Source organism: Amblyomma americanum, chromosome 1 (genome assembly GCF_052857255.1).
Source record: "Amblyomma americanum isolate KBUSLIRL-KWMA chromosome 1, ASM5285725v1, whole genome shotgun sequence".
NCBI lineage: Eukaryota > Metazoa > Arthropoda > Arachnida > Ixodida > Ixodidae > Amblyomma > Amblyomma americanum.
This window is the reverse complement of record NC_135497.1, coordinates 524,660,083-524,675,449: the sequence shown is the minus strand read 5'-3', so window position 1 is coordinate 524,675,449 and position 15,367 is coordinate 524,660,083. Positions and strand designations below refer to the sequence as shown.

The 15,367-nt window shown below is 48.3% G+C and overlaps 1 long non-coding RNA gene across 1 annotated transcript in view; it reads right to left on the bottom strand.

The window, feature by feature from the left end:
• Positions 1-15,367, bottom strand: part of LOC144107331 (uncharacterized) — a 325,881-nt gene that overhangs the window by 14,067 nt on the left and 296,447 nt on the right. The window contains exons 6-7 of the long non-coding RNA XR_013309257.1: positions 9,903-9,956; positions 8,187-8,207 (exon numbers count right to left, since the gene is read on the bottom strand). This is a non-coding gene — a long non-coding RNA (uncharacterized LOC144107331). The remainder of the gene's footprint in view (positions 1-8,186; positions 8,208-9,902; positions 9,957-15,367) is intronic.

The following is a 15,367-nucleotide window of genomic DNA, read 5'->3' as shown; positions in this document are numbered from 1 at the left end:
GCATCAGCATGGGCGACGGACAACATGACTGACATAATGAGTATTTACGCTCCGTCTGATATTTATAACGCAGACGAGACGGGCCTCTTCTATGAAATGCTGCCAGCGAAGACGCTTGATGTTATAGGGCAGCGTTGCCACGGAGGCAAACATAGCAAGAAACGAGTGACTGTGCTGCGGTGCACAAATGTGGATGGGTCTGACAAAGCCCCCCCCCCCCCCTTAGTTATTAACTAAAGTGCAAAACCGCGCTGCTTCAAGGGGAACAGAAGTCTACCTGTGAAGTACGTGGCAAACAGCCGGTCATGGGATGACCAGTGCCATTTTTGCTGACTGGGTGGTGGCACTTGACCGCGACATGAGCAGACAAAATCTAAAGGTTTATTTGCTCTTGAACAATTGTTCAGCGCACCGCATTGATGACGTCAAGCTGTCAAGTGTGGAGCTGAAGTTCTTCCCGCCGAACTGTGCCTGAGTCATTCAACCCCTGGACCAGGGCATCATCCGGAGCATGAAGTCTTCCTACCGGGAGAGGTTGATCCAGCGGCTTCGCCTGAACACCGACACTGGTAGGGAGACGAAAGTCGACCTTTTCATGGCTTTAGAAATGATGGCTTATCCGCACGCGGATAAGAAACCGAGTGTGAAGCTCTGTCACACGTATTAATTGTGCTTCTGAGTGGTGGAGAAGGAGGAGAAAAACATTTATTGAGAGCTTAAAGGTTGGCTGGTATCAGTCAGTGAGCTAATGGCCTGAAGCGCTGCTCGTCCCCTTTCTGCCAGGTTCTTCTGGTAAGCCGGGTCATTGCTGGGCAGAGTGGCCCCCCAGCGCTCACTGGTTGTGTCAAATGTTTCTTCCGAGTTTCTTTCACAAGCTCATGTCAGATGAAACATTTTGTGAAATGCCCCCATAAGGAGCATGCCGTATCATGTATGTCTCAGTGCCATTTGTTGAATGAGGGCAGAGTTCTAGTCTGTGAAGCGGAGGCTTCCGCAGAAATCAGTCTGGTTGGATGTACATGAAGAAGCAAGCGCCACCAACGAAAAAAACAGCGGGGGGGGGGGGGGTATTAACAGTTCGGCTCCCGCACGGGAGTCTTGTTCTTCAACAAGGGTCCAGTTGAACAACGCTCCCATACGGGAGCCGATTAAACGTTCCCTTTTTTGCCTCCTCCTCCAGTGTTGGTTTGTATTTTCCTAAATATGTGTTCTTCACCCTTATTGATGTTCTTGATAGGTATGGGAAAAACTGTCCTGTTCAGCCTATACTATTCTGTGACGGTCACTTAGCATAGTAGCGGGTTTGACAGGTTGTCAACAGAGCATGACGGCTGCGTACTCGGGGCTTTGAAAAGTGTGGCTTGAGCCTCAGTATGAGCTGCCTCATTTCCAGGCATGTTCGTGTGTCCTGGGGTCCAAAGGACAAACGCATTGTTCAGTTGTGCTTTTTAGTATGTTCCAGCAGGGTTCCCTTACTGCGGTCATGAAATTCCGCACTGGTGTTTGAGATTCAGACATAACTATGGCATTGCGGTTCCAACAGATGCTAAGGGCTATGGCCGCCTATGCCACTTCCGCTTCTTCGCTCTGATTATTTCGCTCTTAATTGGAGAGCCTTCGGGTGTTGTCATCAACATTGCGGCTATCTTGTTCACGGGGCCTGCAGTACATAAGTATATTGACATCATCATCATCAGTTTGACTACATCCACTGTAGAGCAAAGGCCTCTCCCATGTCTCTGCAATTAACTCTGTCCTTTGCCAGCTGCGCCTAGCCTATGCCTGCAAACTTCCTAATTAATCTCATCCGCGCACCTAACCTTCTGCCGCCCCCTCCTATGCTTGCCTTTTCTTGGAATGCACTCCGTTACCCTTAAGGACCAGCGGTTATCTTGCTTTCGCATTACATGCCCTCACCACGCCTTTTTCTGCCTCTTGATTCCGACTAGGTTGTCATTAACATGCGTTTGTTTCATCGCACACTCTGCCCGCTTCCGGTCTCTTAACGTTACACCTATAATTTTTCTTTCCAAGGCTCGCTGCGTTGTTCTTAGCTTGAGCATAACCCTTTTCGTTAGCCTCCACGTTTCCGCCCCGTAGGTGAGTACCGGCAAGATACAGCCGTTGTACACTTCTCTACTCATACTTATAATGCCGCCAGGTGTCCCCGGTCGGCGCCTTGAGGAAAAAGAAGTGAGACGCGCGTGATGGTTGGGAAAAACTACCGCTGGATTCCGGACAGGGCGTCGCAGAGCTTCAGCGTATGTCGGGCGGCAGTAGTCTGTCCGTGTAGGCTGTGGTTCGGCGTGTAGTAACGGAGGCCTGATAGCTTGCTGCGCCTCTTCGCGGATAGCGCTCATAAGGGAGCTGGCCGCTGGCTGCGACGTACCACAAATCTTCTCCAGCTCCTCACGGACAACAGCGCTGATCATGTCGCGGGAAAGTCGGTATTGCTGTTGAAAACCGGGAGGGACTCCGTAACAGAAGCAGCAAGGACTGGCCGGTTGTACGCGGTGGAACGCTGCCGGAGACCTGCTCCATGTCCTCCAATTGAGTCCCGTGAAAGGACTTTGGTAGGCGTGGGTTCTGGAGGGTTTAGTACGCGGCGTCTTGCATGACCGGTTGAGGGGTTGGCGCCAAGGGAGAGTCGAATGACCTGAGCACAGGAGGTAGTCGGCCAGGCGGCGAGGTTGTCTCCAATAGCCTATGCTCAGGGTACAGTCCAAGATTTCGGCTGCTGACCCAGTGCACTGACGTGCCGACAGGGAGAGGTCTGGGGTCCTCGGTTTTCGGAGGTGTGTGCGACATATTCCAGAGCGATTTACGCAGCACCTCCACCACAAAATGTCACAAATGGGTTGCCGAATCAAAAGGCTAGCCACAGGCCGCAAGGAATCAAGCAGTGTCCCAGCTGCAAAGAGCACGCGCGTCTCACTTTTTTCCCCAAGGTGGCGCCTGGTGACCCCTGGCGGCAATATTGTACCATGCCCATTATCCTAGCGCTAGGATAGGTATTTCACTCTTGCTTCTATTCTGCCTTTAAATCATTGTCCATGCATGTCGGCCCAGGACGGATCTTTATTCGTACCCTGGTGCTTAGAGGTACTTCTTTCTTCAGCCACCTGATAGGGTATGGTGACTTTGATCCTTTTAAGTGGTTGTCTGCCCGGTTCTGACATAGCCTGATTATTAGAGTTAGTCTGCACGCCTCGGCAGTTCTTCAAACGTGTTCCGAACGCCGAGTTGGATAAGCCTGTCCGCTGATGTGCAGACTGGAAGTCCCGGACTTACCACTAGGCGCTTGGCAGCTGCGTTGGCAAGCAGCCCAGGCAATGCGGGCGTTTTCGCGTTTTTTGAGTGACACAGGCCTCGACTCGCGGTTGTGATGGCATCAAATTGGCGTGCTCATACTCTCATCTCTCTCCTCACCACACCGTCACCCATCACGGCTCGCTTTCTTGTCCTCCTGCCACTCCCCAGTGCTGAGTATCAGGCCAGATTTCAATCTTTCTCGCCGATCTCTCTGCCTTCGTTTCATTAAATTTATCTGTCTATCTATCTGGGAATCCCAGCGAAGTTTTCACTGCCTGCCTAATGATGACGTCTAGCTGTTCTTTCTAATTCCCAGTTAGGTTTGGGTGAAAGGTAGCGTGCGTGATCCCAGAGATCAAGAAGGCTTGTACGAGTCCGAGCGCCTCTTTCTCTCGTAAGCCGTACCTTTTTTTGAGTACTCGGCGGATAATTCTATATACATGCTCCACGTATCCTCGAAACAGCCTGATAGTATTGTCGCTGCTCTTCTCACTGGGTAGGCAACTTCCGAAGATGTATTTTTCTTTACTTCTTGTAGTGCTTCTGCCCTTCATTTTGACTCTATTTTGGTCTATTCAGTCTGGTGTTCCTAGTCGCCTTCTTGGATAATAGAGCAGGAAATCCGACCTTGTTTTGGAGCATTTAAGCTGAAATCCCGCCGCGTGCTTACACTCTATCCATTGCTTCCTGCCCTCTCATTTGGATTGGTCTCTCATTGCTGCTGCGGCGCCACACCGTTACATGATGGGCTTAGCATGTTCAATGCCCTTATTATGGTTGCGTTTCTCCAGTAAGACTCTAGTGCTAGGTTAAAGAGCATGGGTTACAGCTCCGCTCCTTGTGGGGTGCCTATTGGGCCCAGGCTGATGTATGTGGATTTATGATCGCCAGCGTTTATGATTTTCTTTCTGTCCAAAAATAAGTCTTTGATGTAGTGATATGTCCGTTCCCAGCAATTGATTTCGCGCAGATACTACAGGAAGCCTTGGTGCGTCACGTTGTCATAAAGTTCCTTTTATATCTACACCAGTATTGCCTAGGTTTGGCTTTTGTTTTGATAATTAGCGCCTCCTCTTTCATGCGGAGGAGGGTATCCTGTGGTGGCAGATGTTCTATAAACCCGTAGAGGGTATCCAGGAGTAATTTTATTGTATTAGTTGTTTCAATTGCTTGTTGATGACACATTCAAGCAGTTTGTCTGCACACTACGTTAGGGAGACTAGTCGCTGGTTCTCAATACCGCATGGTTTTCTCGCCTTCTGAATGAGCCAAACCCTTGCAAGTTTCAATGATTCCAGAAGCTGTCCCTTGTTCCAGCAATAAGTATTGAAATATTCTACAAGTTGAGTGAGGGAGGTCTCGTCAAGCCTGAAAAGAGTTTTGCTGTTTATCTTATACGGGCCCCGGGCTGTGTTTTCACGCCTAGCTTTTAGCTATGCCTTCACTTCCTCTAAGGTTAGGTGCTCGTCCATCTTCGCATTCGGTTCTTTTGTGCAGCCATGAAGTGAGACTGAGTCTTCCATATTCAGGAACTTCTCAGTGATTTTGGATATAAAAGCGTCAATTTCGGCCTTGAAATGGTGGCATGTCCGTTTGATCTTTCTTGATGATGCTATGCTCGATTAGTGATCTTACAAAGCTCCACGCTTTGGACGTTCCCATCATATAATTTAGCCTGTCGCAAAACTGGAGCCATTTTTGTTGGCCAGTTCTTGTGCGTAATCCTCTGCTCTACGAGAGATTTCGACAATGCTGGCCTTAAGTTTTTGATTTCGCTTTTGTCACCTCCGTGCCTTTGTTAAAAATCTTCTAGCTTCCCACGTGGCATATTGTTCTAGTGGCTGCCAGGACACTGCCGTATTAACGGAAATAACCAGGCCGACGAGGCTGCCCGTTCAGCCCACAACGACGGGATCCCTGTTAATATCCGTGTAATGAGAGCTGACGCAGCGTGTTGGCTTCGTTCTTTGGCCCTGGCGCTCACACTTTCAGCGTGGAAAGCGGGAGAGTTCTCCAACCGTCGCCTCAGGGCTCTGGTACCTCGGACTGCGCCCCCGTCTTCCATGTGACATAGCGCGTCACGAAACAACATTGCTGTGCCGTCTATTTCTCGGCGTTGCCTTCACATATCGATATGCTTTCCGGATCGGGACGGCCGTCAGCTGTTCTTGTGAAAGCTATGTCTGCGAAGAGACAATCCGTCATCTCCTGTGTGAGTGCTCTGTCTTTCTGAACGAAATACGTAGGCTGTGTTGTGCTCTGGACCGCCTTGATCCTCACCCTTTCACAGAGGACAACACCCTCGGTCCGTGGCCCCAACAGTCAACTGCCATCAATGCTTACAATTCACTGTTTTGTTTTTTACGAACGACTGCCTTGATTCACAGACCGTGACTGTGTTCCCGTTCCTTCTCTCTTCCCCTTTTAACCCTCTCATTCCCTTCCCCAGTGCAGAGTAGCCAACATGAAGGATTTCTGGTTAACATACCTGCCTTTCCCCCTCTATCTATTCTAGCTTCCCACAGATGTAGCAGATTAGGGGCTACTGCTGGCGCTTCCTGCTTGGTTTTGACGTTTGTGGTGTACCTACCTATTGATTCGACAATTAGTGTCATCCAGCTCTCAATGTCTGCGATGTTTTTCTCTACTACGACGTCTTGTTCTTTCTCCATTTGACCCATTCACAGTTTTGGCTTTACCAACTGGTATTCGGCATGTGACCCCATGTACACACAGATGATAATGTGAAGGTGACTCTCCAACAACTGTCCTGTGTTAATACATCTGGCCTCATTACATGTTTTCGGTAAAGTAAGGACAGGGCACGTGTCACGGCTTACGCTGTTTCCTGTTCGTGTTGGTTGCTGTTGATCTGCTAGTAGTATAAGGCCCTCCCTGTATGACATGTCTACGATTATTCTACCTTTGGGGGTGGCGAATAGAGAACCACATGCTTTCTTCGGTTCATTGATATCCCCGACAAGAATTATGGATATCTGATTGCCTTCCTTGTTAGCTCCTGATCAGTTCAGGCATATTGCGGCAGTGATCCCTAGGGCGACTGCTGGTTTTCATCTTTGGTTAAATTGGTAAATATCGGCAAGGTTTAATTTTCGCTGTGTTTCTGGCAACAAATTTCTGTCCATGTGAGCCACTTGTTCTCTTGCAAAGTGTACTGCGCATATATAAATCAATATTGATTTTTCCTCCTCCAATATTATCAGTAGGCCTCATCTCCGCCTCACACTTGTGGTACATAGTACGTAGGGTTTACATTTACGAAGGGACCCTTGAGCTGTAAGGAACGCTGTAGTCACGGGCTCCTGATTCAATCAGAGTATCTGAAGATCTTTAGCTTGCGGTCACCCCTCACAGCACAAGGGCCGTTTTTGCATTTCGTCTTCAAGTCAGTTGCGGCCGGCGTGGCCGGAATTCCACCACACAACCTTGGGTCGGAAGCCGAACGCCAAAGCCATTGAGCCACCGCGACCGGAGGGTCACACTTGCGGATGGCCTAACTATATGTAACGTAATTGCAACTGATAAGAATACTCACTGACTAATACCCCTGTCACACGGGCACTTTCGATCCTCATTGAGCTCGATCTGCATCGAGATTTTCGAGCACGCTCGAAACATCCGGTGCTACACGGGCATTTGCAATGCTCATTGAGAAGTTTCCCTCATGTGTGTTAGGTGGCGCCAAATGTTCCGCCGACAGCCATAACATGGCGATGTCCGGCAACACTGTGCAGTCGGGGGCAGCGGCAGCCAAATCCGTAGCCAAATCGGTACATTGCGTATCTGCGCCAGGTTTTTGTGGCGCACCTCTGCTGCTGTGCGATGCAACCCGAGGGCCCGCAACGCCTCCGCGATTTCTGCATAGACTGCGGCGTTTCTCTTCTGGCGCCGCAAATTATTTAGGCGGTCCTGCCAGCAGTCGATGAGAGCGGCTGTCTCGCGCTCGCTCCACAGTTTCCGCGCCGACGGGCAGGAGGACGCCATCTTTGTTTACACTGACGGCGAAGCTTGGAGCATGGTGTAGAGATTATTTTCAAATGTTTGCATATAAGCAGGCATAGTACCTGAAAAATGTTCTGTATTACATTTTAATCAATTACAACGACAACAATTGTGGTTTGGTTTTGTTAACTTGTGTTTATTTTTATAGCTTCATGAGAGCGAGAGTGTTTTCGATTGTGCTTGGAACCTCAAGTACTCTTGAGGAATCGGCATCGAGTCAAGCAGGATCGAACTCGATTTGCGCTTTTTGGCCGTGTGACAACCGTTGATCTGCATTGAGTTCGATGAGCATTGACTCAATGAGGATCGAAAGTGCCCGTGTGACAGGGGTATAAATCACCTGATCTTTTTTCGCTGGAAACACGCAGGACAGTAATGCTGAGGGCTAAAAAGTTTGATTGAAGCAGTCTCTAGCTGCAGGCACTAAAAATGTGGCATGAGATTAAACGCTAGCATGTAAACGAATATTTTTTTACATTTTAATAGTGCAGTTGTAATTTATTAGTAGCTAGTAGTCATTACGAATCTAAGAGGAAATAATATCACCTATGCGCTGTTTGACGTCACAAGAATTAACTACGATGCTTCTAAAACGCCACATAATGCCTTGCGGCACACTACAAATGCTGTGCATAAGAGCAGGTAGTCCAAGGCACTTGATGAAGCATTTAAGGCGCAGTCAAAAAGATAATTTCTGACTTCCTTACTGCACATGGTTGAAAAAAATAGCAATACATGTTCTGCACAGAGAGAAGAAGCAATTCGTGATTTTATTACACATAGTTTCAGTTGCTTCCGAACATTTGCCGTGTGGCTGGAAGATATAAAATCAATAATTAAAGCATACTGACCTGACGCCGTTCCATTTACTGCTGAAGAAAACACACAAAATCAAACATACACAATCAGAAGCGTCTCAATATGCCAAGCAATTCTGGACAAGCAGTCATGTCGTTTTGTTCGCAAGGTGGTCAAATAATTTTTGGTGCATAATTTTGTTTTGAAACTAGCGTTTGTTTTTCCACAAAAGGAGCAGCATGATTCAAAGACTGAAAAAGAAAACGTGAAACAGACTGACAAACCAATGGGCTTCAGTGTAGTGCGATAAAAGTGCATACGTGCCGCATCTAGAAGCAATTTTCGACCACCACGTTTTTTAAATCTATGAATGCATGGTGATGGGAATGAGGTTGTGTACTTGGAAACAATTACATCAAACATTTAATAATTTCTCATTGCAAACAGCGACGTTGCGGAGAAGGCTCAAGTTAGCGGTACGAATAAGGCGTCTGTGCTTTTTTTGGTGAATATTTTTTTCAGATATCCATTGGTTACATACGTTTTTTGAGGCATGGGCCGCCAAACTGCATTCCTTATTTCACAGAGGGCCGTGCTAAGTGGTAGAGGCTCAAATAATGAATGAAGAATAGAAGCAGATGGGCCGCGCTTTGTGGCATCCTATTATTTTGCTTCTACCCCGCCCTGCATTCTAGCTCCACAGCTGGTCGCTGCCTCTTCAACATTCTGGCGCCTCAAAGGTCGTCCATTGTGGCACTGCCGACCGAGCTAACCATTGGCAGTTAGGGCTACAGACTGAATCGAGAAACACGATTGTCTTAAAATGCGGTCCCTGCCAGTTCGCCTGTCTGGAAGCGCTGGCTACGACCAGAGAGAAGGCGACACCTACCTGAAACATACCTGCCAGGAATCAGGGCTTCGACTCAAAAGTCCAGCTTAGAGGCTGACAAACACTGACGCGCAAAAGCTGTGGTCCTAAGGAACCCTGACGGCATTGGCTGCTCAAATTGGCACCACGCGAGAACTGATCAGAAAATATTGCTGACTCGCGGCTATCGGGTTGTTGGAGGGCCCTGTTACAAAACACCTGTGCAAGTTGCATTGAAGCATTCGGGAATAGTGGAGGTAGATGTACTGAAGAACTAATGTGTTTGCCGTGTACGTAATCATAGAGTAAGCTTTACTAAACAGATGTCTATACGATAACTGATGTCTATACGATAAAATCTATACGATAACCACTCCTGGCTACAAGTGCAAATCTCACTATCTATTTGAAGCGAAAAACCACAAGTTTCTGAAATCTGATTCGAAATTACCTTTGTAGGCAGTGCATAGGGATATTGGTTGAATATATCAATTTTTAAAGCAGTGGTTAGAAGCACTCAAGTTAAACTTTAGGAGCTGCGGAAGTTTGGGAGATTTAAAAGATCCAAGCTAGACGCGGTTCACGGTTCATGTTAGGTTCAGAAGACGAAAAGCTTTGACATTTTTGGCGCAACATGCGGCTTCAGAGAACTCTAAGAAGCGACGATGACTACGCCTGCTGTATGCCGGAGTGCGTCATTATTGTTCTCCAATATTTTCTCTACAACGCAATGAATTTCACTGACCGGAAAGCTCACTTCCTTGCGGAGCGCACCCCGGAGAGCGGTTGCTTTTGCTAGGCTGCGTTGTGGACTTCATAAGCAGCATAGAAAATCCAAAGCAAGGAAGCGTGTCGTCTCCTAGCCAGCCTCGTGAGCCTCCGTGCGAAGGGATTGGCTTACCTGCTGCGCGCGGCGCTGTGCCGTTAGTGGCTGCTGCAGCCGCTGGAACAAGTCCTGCAAAACATTTATCCAAAGTTTTTGTATTCTCTTTTCTCTCTTTTTAGAATGCGGCAAACAGAATTTCTTTAGGCACAGGAGGAGGGCTAAAAATTGCGCAATGGCGAGTGGGGGTCCGTGTGTTCGCAGCGCAAATAAAAATAACGTAAAGAAAGAAAAGGGGCAGGAAAGTTGTGAACAACTAAGTGCAATCTTTATTCACTTTTGAGAATCCCGGAAGTAAGATATTCCCGTATTCCAGGAGTTAACTTCTGCGAAATAAAAAAGGCTAAATTTTGTTAATTTATTTTGGCACTAGTTTCGTGGACCTAGACACGGAAAAATTTTTTTTGGATAGGGGTGCGCGCTAAAGGAAAATCTGATTGTGCGCTGCGGTCAACACGTTTGCTTTAAAGTCTGGTAGGATGAGTGGACACGTGCGCAAAAATTCTGCCTTAGGCAAGCGGAGAGGTCAGTAAGGTAGAAAACATGCGATGTTTGCAATCATGAGCGTTTAAAGACGTTAATGGCGCAATTAACAAAGCTGCATTGGACTGTACGTAAAGAAGAGTGCCCCAGTGTTAATGTACCTTACGAAGAAATATCAAGAAAATATGTTGTAATCGCGCATCAAATAAACTGTTCGCAAATATACATTCAAACTATTTAGAAATAGCGCAGTCATGAGAATAGGGGCGTCTCAAAGGTTTTGTGCAGCAGTGCATGCATGCCGCGATGTAGTTAGTATTTCCTCGTTAAATTATTTATGTTCACAGGAACGCATACCGCAACGAGCTTGTCTTACAAAATAATTAATGGGTTGATGAAAATCAGTAATGCGAAGAAATGTAGCACGGTCACGCAGCCAAAGGGGGTGGTTTTTAGCATAAGCACGAAGCTGTGTTTGTAAATTGCTTCATGGTGAAATAAAAAGAACAAGATCAGTTAAGAAGTGCCTGTGTACAAGTACGCAGAGGTGCCTTATTGCCAGGAAATCTGCAGTCAGGTAAAATTTTAGTCATAATTCCGTGATCTGCATCATGCAAGAGGAGGGCAGAGTCTTTTGGGTGCAAAAAGCATTTTGACTAACAGGTGCGTAGAGGATAATCATTTATGTATGCTAAGAATAAAACGAGGGCTTCATTTTGAACTATTGTGAAAAGCTGCGATGGCACGAAAAAATGTCCTTTATTAAAAATACCTTCATTCCTATTTCGCAACGAGCAACAATATAGCCTCTTCCTAATATTAGATGTAGCATGAAATGTATTCCATGAAAGGTGCGATATTTTATAGGACAGCACATAGATGATACTTTGCGCACTCAGGTATTGGTCAAGTCTTTTTGCTGCCCTCATAAGACCTCTGAGCTGGGTAGGGCGCATGCTCTCCCTAAGTGTTTTCGTGACCTCAGAATCTTCCGTACTCAGCTGATTTTCTTCGTGCACAGCGCACTGAGCTTCCATCGCCATTTTGGGTGCTACGTGCCATCACGTGCAGCTGTTTCTTTTTTAAGTGCGCTGCAGTGCGATCTGTGCCTCTCGCTGCTTTGACTCTTCCACATGCTATGTTGCTTGACTTGATTTTCAGTGGCATTACCACATATTCGCGACCGAGAAAAAAACAATTAAAAATTATGAAAACAGTTTTTCACACATGCCAACGAACAGTTTGAACACGCAGCGTCAGGTGTGGCGATGGTCGAACGATCTAATGCGTATGTCTCTCCAAACTGCGGCGCGCGGGCCGCATCCTGCCCGCGATGTCGTTCCGACCGGCCTGCAGTCGGGCGCAACTCTCCAATGGCTCCTGTTTTCTTGAGGGCTTGCTCTCACGCAGAAATCGTGTCGGGGATTTTATCACTGATGCTTACCGACACGTACACTACCATGCTTGTCGAGCAGCGTCTGTCTTACGGTGTGAGTCCTTATATGGTGCTCACCTCAACCAAAGCGTGGATCAAGCCCGTCCAAGGTGACTGATCTAAGCACTCAGGAGAGAAAAAGAAGATAACAAATGGAGAGAAGGCGACAACCGGCGAAAGAAGGGAGGAAATAGGGGGAGAAAATCGAGGGACGCATTGCTGACAGAGACATCGCAAAAAAGATAAAACAGCGATGCCGCCCGCCACTCCCTATCGAACCCGCGAAAGCCATCGGCCACATGATCCGGTGTAACCGGTCCTGTGTTTCTCCCCCGAGCGGTTAAGTTCCAAATGATGTGCTTGGGGAGAATAAGCTCAACAAAAGGTTCCCTCTGCAGGTGGCCAGAGAAACAAAATGACAAACCAAAAAACTAGGGCGCGCGACTGGCGCAGCAGCTGCCCTTCAATTACCCGTCTATTGGTCCCCTCAAGAGAAAGGTAAAAAATATAAATTCAAAAGATAGGGAACCCGAACTAACCGATCTTTGACAGGCTTGAAGCTAGTGAAACATAAATGAAAACAGCGGAAGTCGGTCTCGAGCTTGCGAGGCTCACCGTCAAAAACACCCAGTGATGCTCGCCGGCAAGCAAGCAGCCGATCGACGGAACGGCAGTCAACGATGACCTGGCAGCCGTGAAAGTGGCTCCGGCGACAACGCGTTGAGGGCGAACCTTCAACTTCCAGAACTTCCGTCTCAGACAAGCTTCGGGTTAGAAGGACCACGCTGCAGCGAGGGCGCAGGAAGCGCCAGAGCAAAGCAGCCACCGGCTCATACCGATAGTTTAACTGGTCCGTTGCCTAGTCTGGGCAATTCTTTTAAGCAGGACATTTTTTTTCTCCCGCTGTCAGCGTGCCGCGGGTGACCTTGAAGCCACAGCGGAGAGAGAAAACACGAAGGACATTGTAGCGTCAGAGAAGAGAGAGCACCGCGGCGAAACCAAGGGAGAACATGAAGGCGAACGTAAAAGAACTTTGACGAAACTTTCAGTCACGCATTAGAGCTCACGTGCTGCGCTGTCGCAGAAGCAAAGCATGCGTCCACAACAGTGCCTTCGTAGTCCCGTGGTGGCCGAAGCAAGCGCTTGGCATGAAGGATGGTATGCTCTGTCCGCGCCTCATGCACATTCCTGGTGACATGTGGTCCAAGAGAGAGCATCACGCTTGCTACGTAGTCCGCGCGTGCATTCAAGCACCCTAACTAGTGCGCAGCCACGGTGCCGCCTTCGGCGCGGCGCGTTACTCACTGCGAATAGTGAGGGCGCTGGAAGGTAGTGGCCCTGGACGTTGGCGTCGCCTCCCAAGCGACGCTCAGTACGGATCGTTGTGTTTGGCCGAAGCGAGATATAACCTTAGAGCAAGGTTCAGTCTCTAAATTTTGCTACGCCCGCATACTGTAAAACAGTTGCTTCTTGCGCCTTCCCTCGACCACAACAGAGTCGCTTTTTAGTTTCCTCATTCGCAGGGACCGCGCCTGCACCCGCAACCAGAGCGCCGTCAGTTTACAACGGTTGATTCCTGCCTAATTGGGCCTTAGTGAGGACGAGAAAGAATGCGGTCTTCGCTGGAGGTGAATGGAATCTTAAACAATTCCAGGATAGGTGTCAAGTATCGTTGGAAAACTTGCGGTCTTCCTCAGTACCTAACAGCGTTATGACATTTTGCCATGACTCGACTTAACACACGCTCAAACTATGGTGAGCATAAACGCCGCTACTGGAGACCGCGTTAGCAGCGCCGAAAAAAAACGTGGCCTGCGTAAAACGTTTTTCCGGGCAATTATTTGTGAACTGGGTTTCTGGGGTAAAGCTTTGTCGCCTTCAGGCTCATTTTCGGCAAAAAACAAGTATTTTCCAAAACAGAAAAGAACCGCGAGAGCATATTAGTTTGCTATTTATTTACTACTAATGTTCATTGCTTTCTTTCTGGCCCAGGTCGCCTTAACGTGTCCACAATCTGGCTCTCAGACCAAAACTTTGGGAGACCCCTGGTCTAAGGAATCCGAAAACGAAGGCACCCTGTTTACGCCTCCACTGGCTCTAATCTGCTCGGGAGAACGTTATGATGGAGCGCTTTCTGCTTGCTACCTTTATGACTGAAAAGCTTACAACCCTTCGAATAATTTAGCCTCCATTTTTTCCATCATGTTTGGGCCTCTTCGGCTTTAATCTCAGCGCAGTGTCCGAACGGCGTTAGCTGGACGCCGTGAGCATTTCATGATTTAAAAAAAAAATGACCCTGCGTTTAACTACTGTTGAACCTCGTTAGAGAGCGAAAGCTGTGGCGTATGCAGAAACTAGACGCGGCTTAGTGTCTGTAACGCTGAGTGCGTTCCGCGCAGATTCCAGCATCAGAGCTCATCGAAACGCCTGCGTCTTCACTCCTGTTTATGTCGCCCGTTCATGAACGCGTTTGTACACAATTCCAAGATACGTTTCTAAGAAGACTGCGCATTCGCTAGACGCGCGCTATCTTCTGGACCATCGCTGTAAATTGCATCTTGGAGTTCGTTGGGCGCCGCACGATGGCGCTACGACTGCATGCCATACATGAAGGAAATTTACCGGAAACGTACTTTGCTACTCACTAAATTCGAATATCTGTAAATTTCATGCTAATAATTAAATTGTTCATAGACGCCGCAGTTATATCTCGAAGATATGTTCCTTAAACATCTGTATATTCATTAGACGTGCTTTCATTCACTTCCGAAGAGTCGAACATTCATGGCGGGGAGGAAGAGGAAGCCGTTCTGAAGGGCTGTGCGTTGAAATGCTTGGGAGAAGAAGGAAAAGGCGTTCTGTGAACTGCTCGTTCGTGGAAGTGGCTGTCCCTGTTCCCACAGGCGGGCGTGGTCTCACTGGGCGGTGACTGTTCGTATCACTAGCTTCTGATTGCTTGATTGTCTTTCGCTTTTGCAGGGCGCTTGTAGGTCGCTAGGGGCACATGTCGACGTCCTCTCCTGGCCAGGGGAACTCCCCCTGGTCGGCCAGCCTCCCCCCTAACCAACTCCCCCTGGACGCCTTCTTTCTGGGTGGCGTCGGCACTATTCCCGTGGCATTGGTTCCATCGGATAGTGGCGCCATTCGACTTAATAACCCGGATGCGGTTCAGACTGCGCTACAGGCGATTACGCCTCACTTCTTAAAAATCTGTGATGTCCGGCAGTACGGCAGAGGAGGCGTGGTGTGCAGGTCGGCCGACCAGGCCTGCATCGTGGATTTGCTAACGTGCACAGCTTTTGGAAGCCAGTCGGTAAGCGCATTTATACCGCCGCACTTGGCGTGCTCTAAAGGTCTGGTGCGAGGGCTTGACCCACGCCTTAGCCCTAAGGAAACTCTAGAGAAACTCTCCTCCGCAGGGGTGATTTCTGCACATCGGTGCACTCGGGTCGTCGAGGAAACAAAACTTCCAACTGAAACGGTAATTGCCACCTTTGCGGGTCTCTCCTGTCCATCTTAGTTGAAGGTGTGGCCCCTGGTTTTCAGGGTCGATCCGTATTCTTCA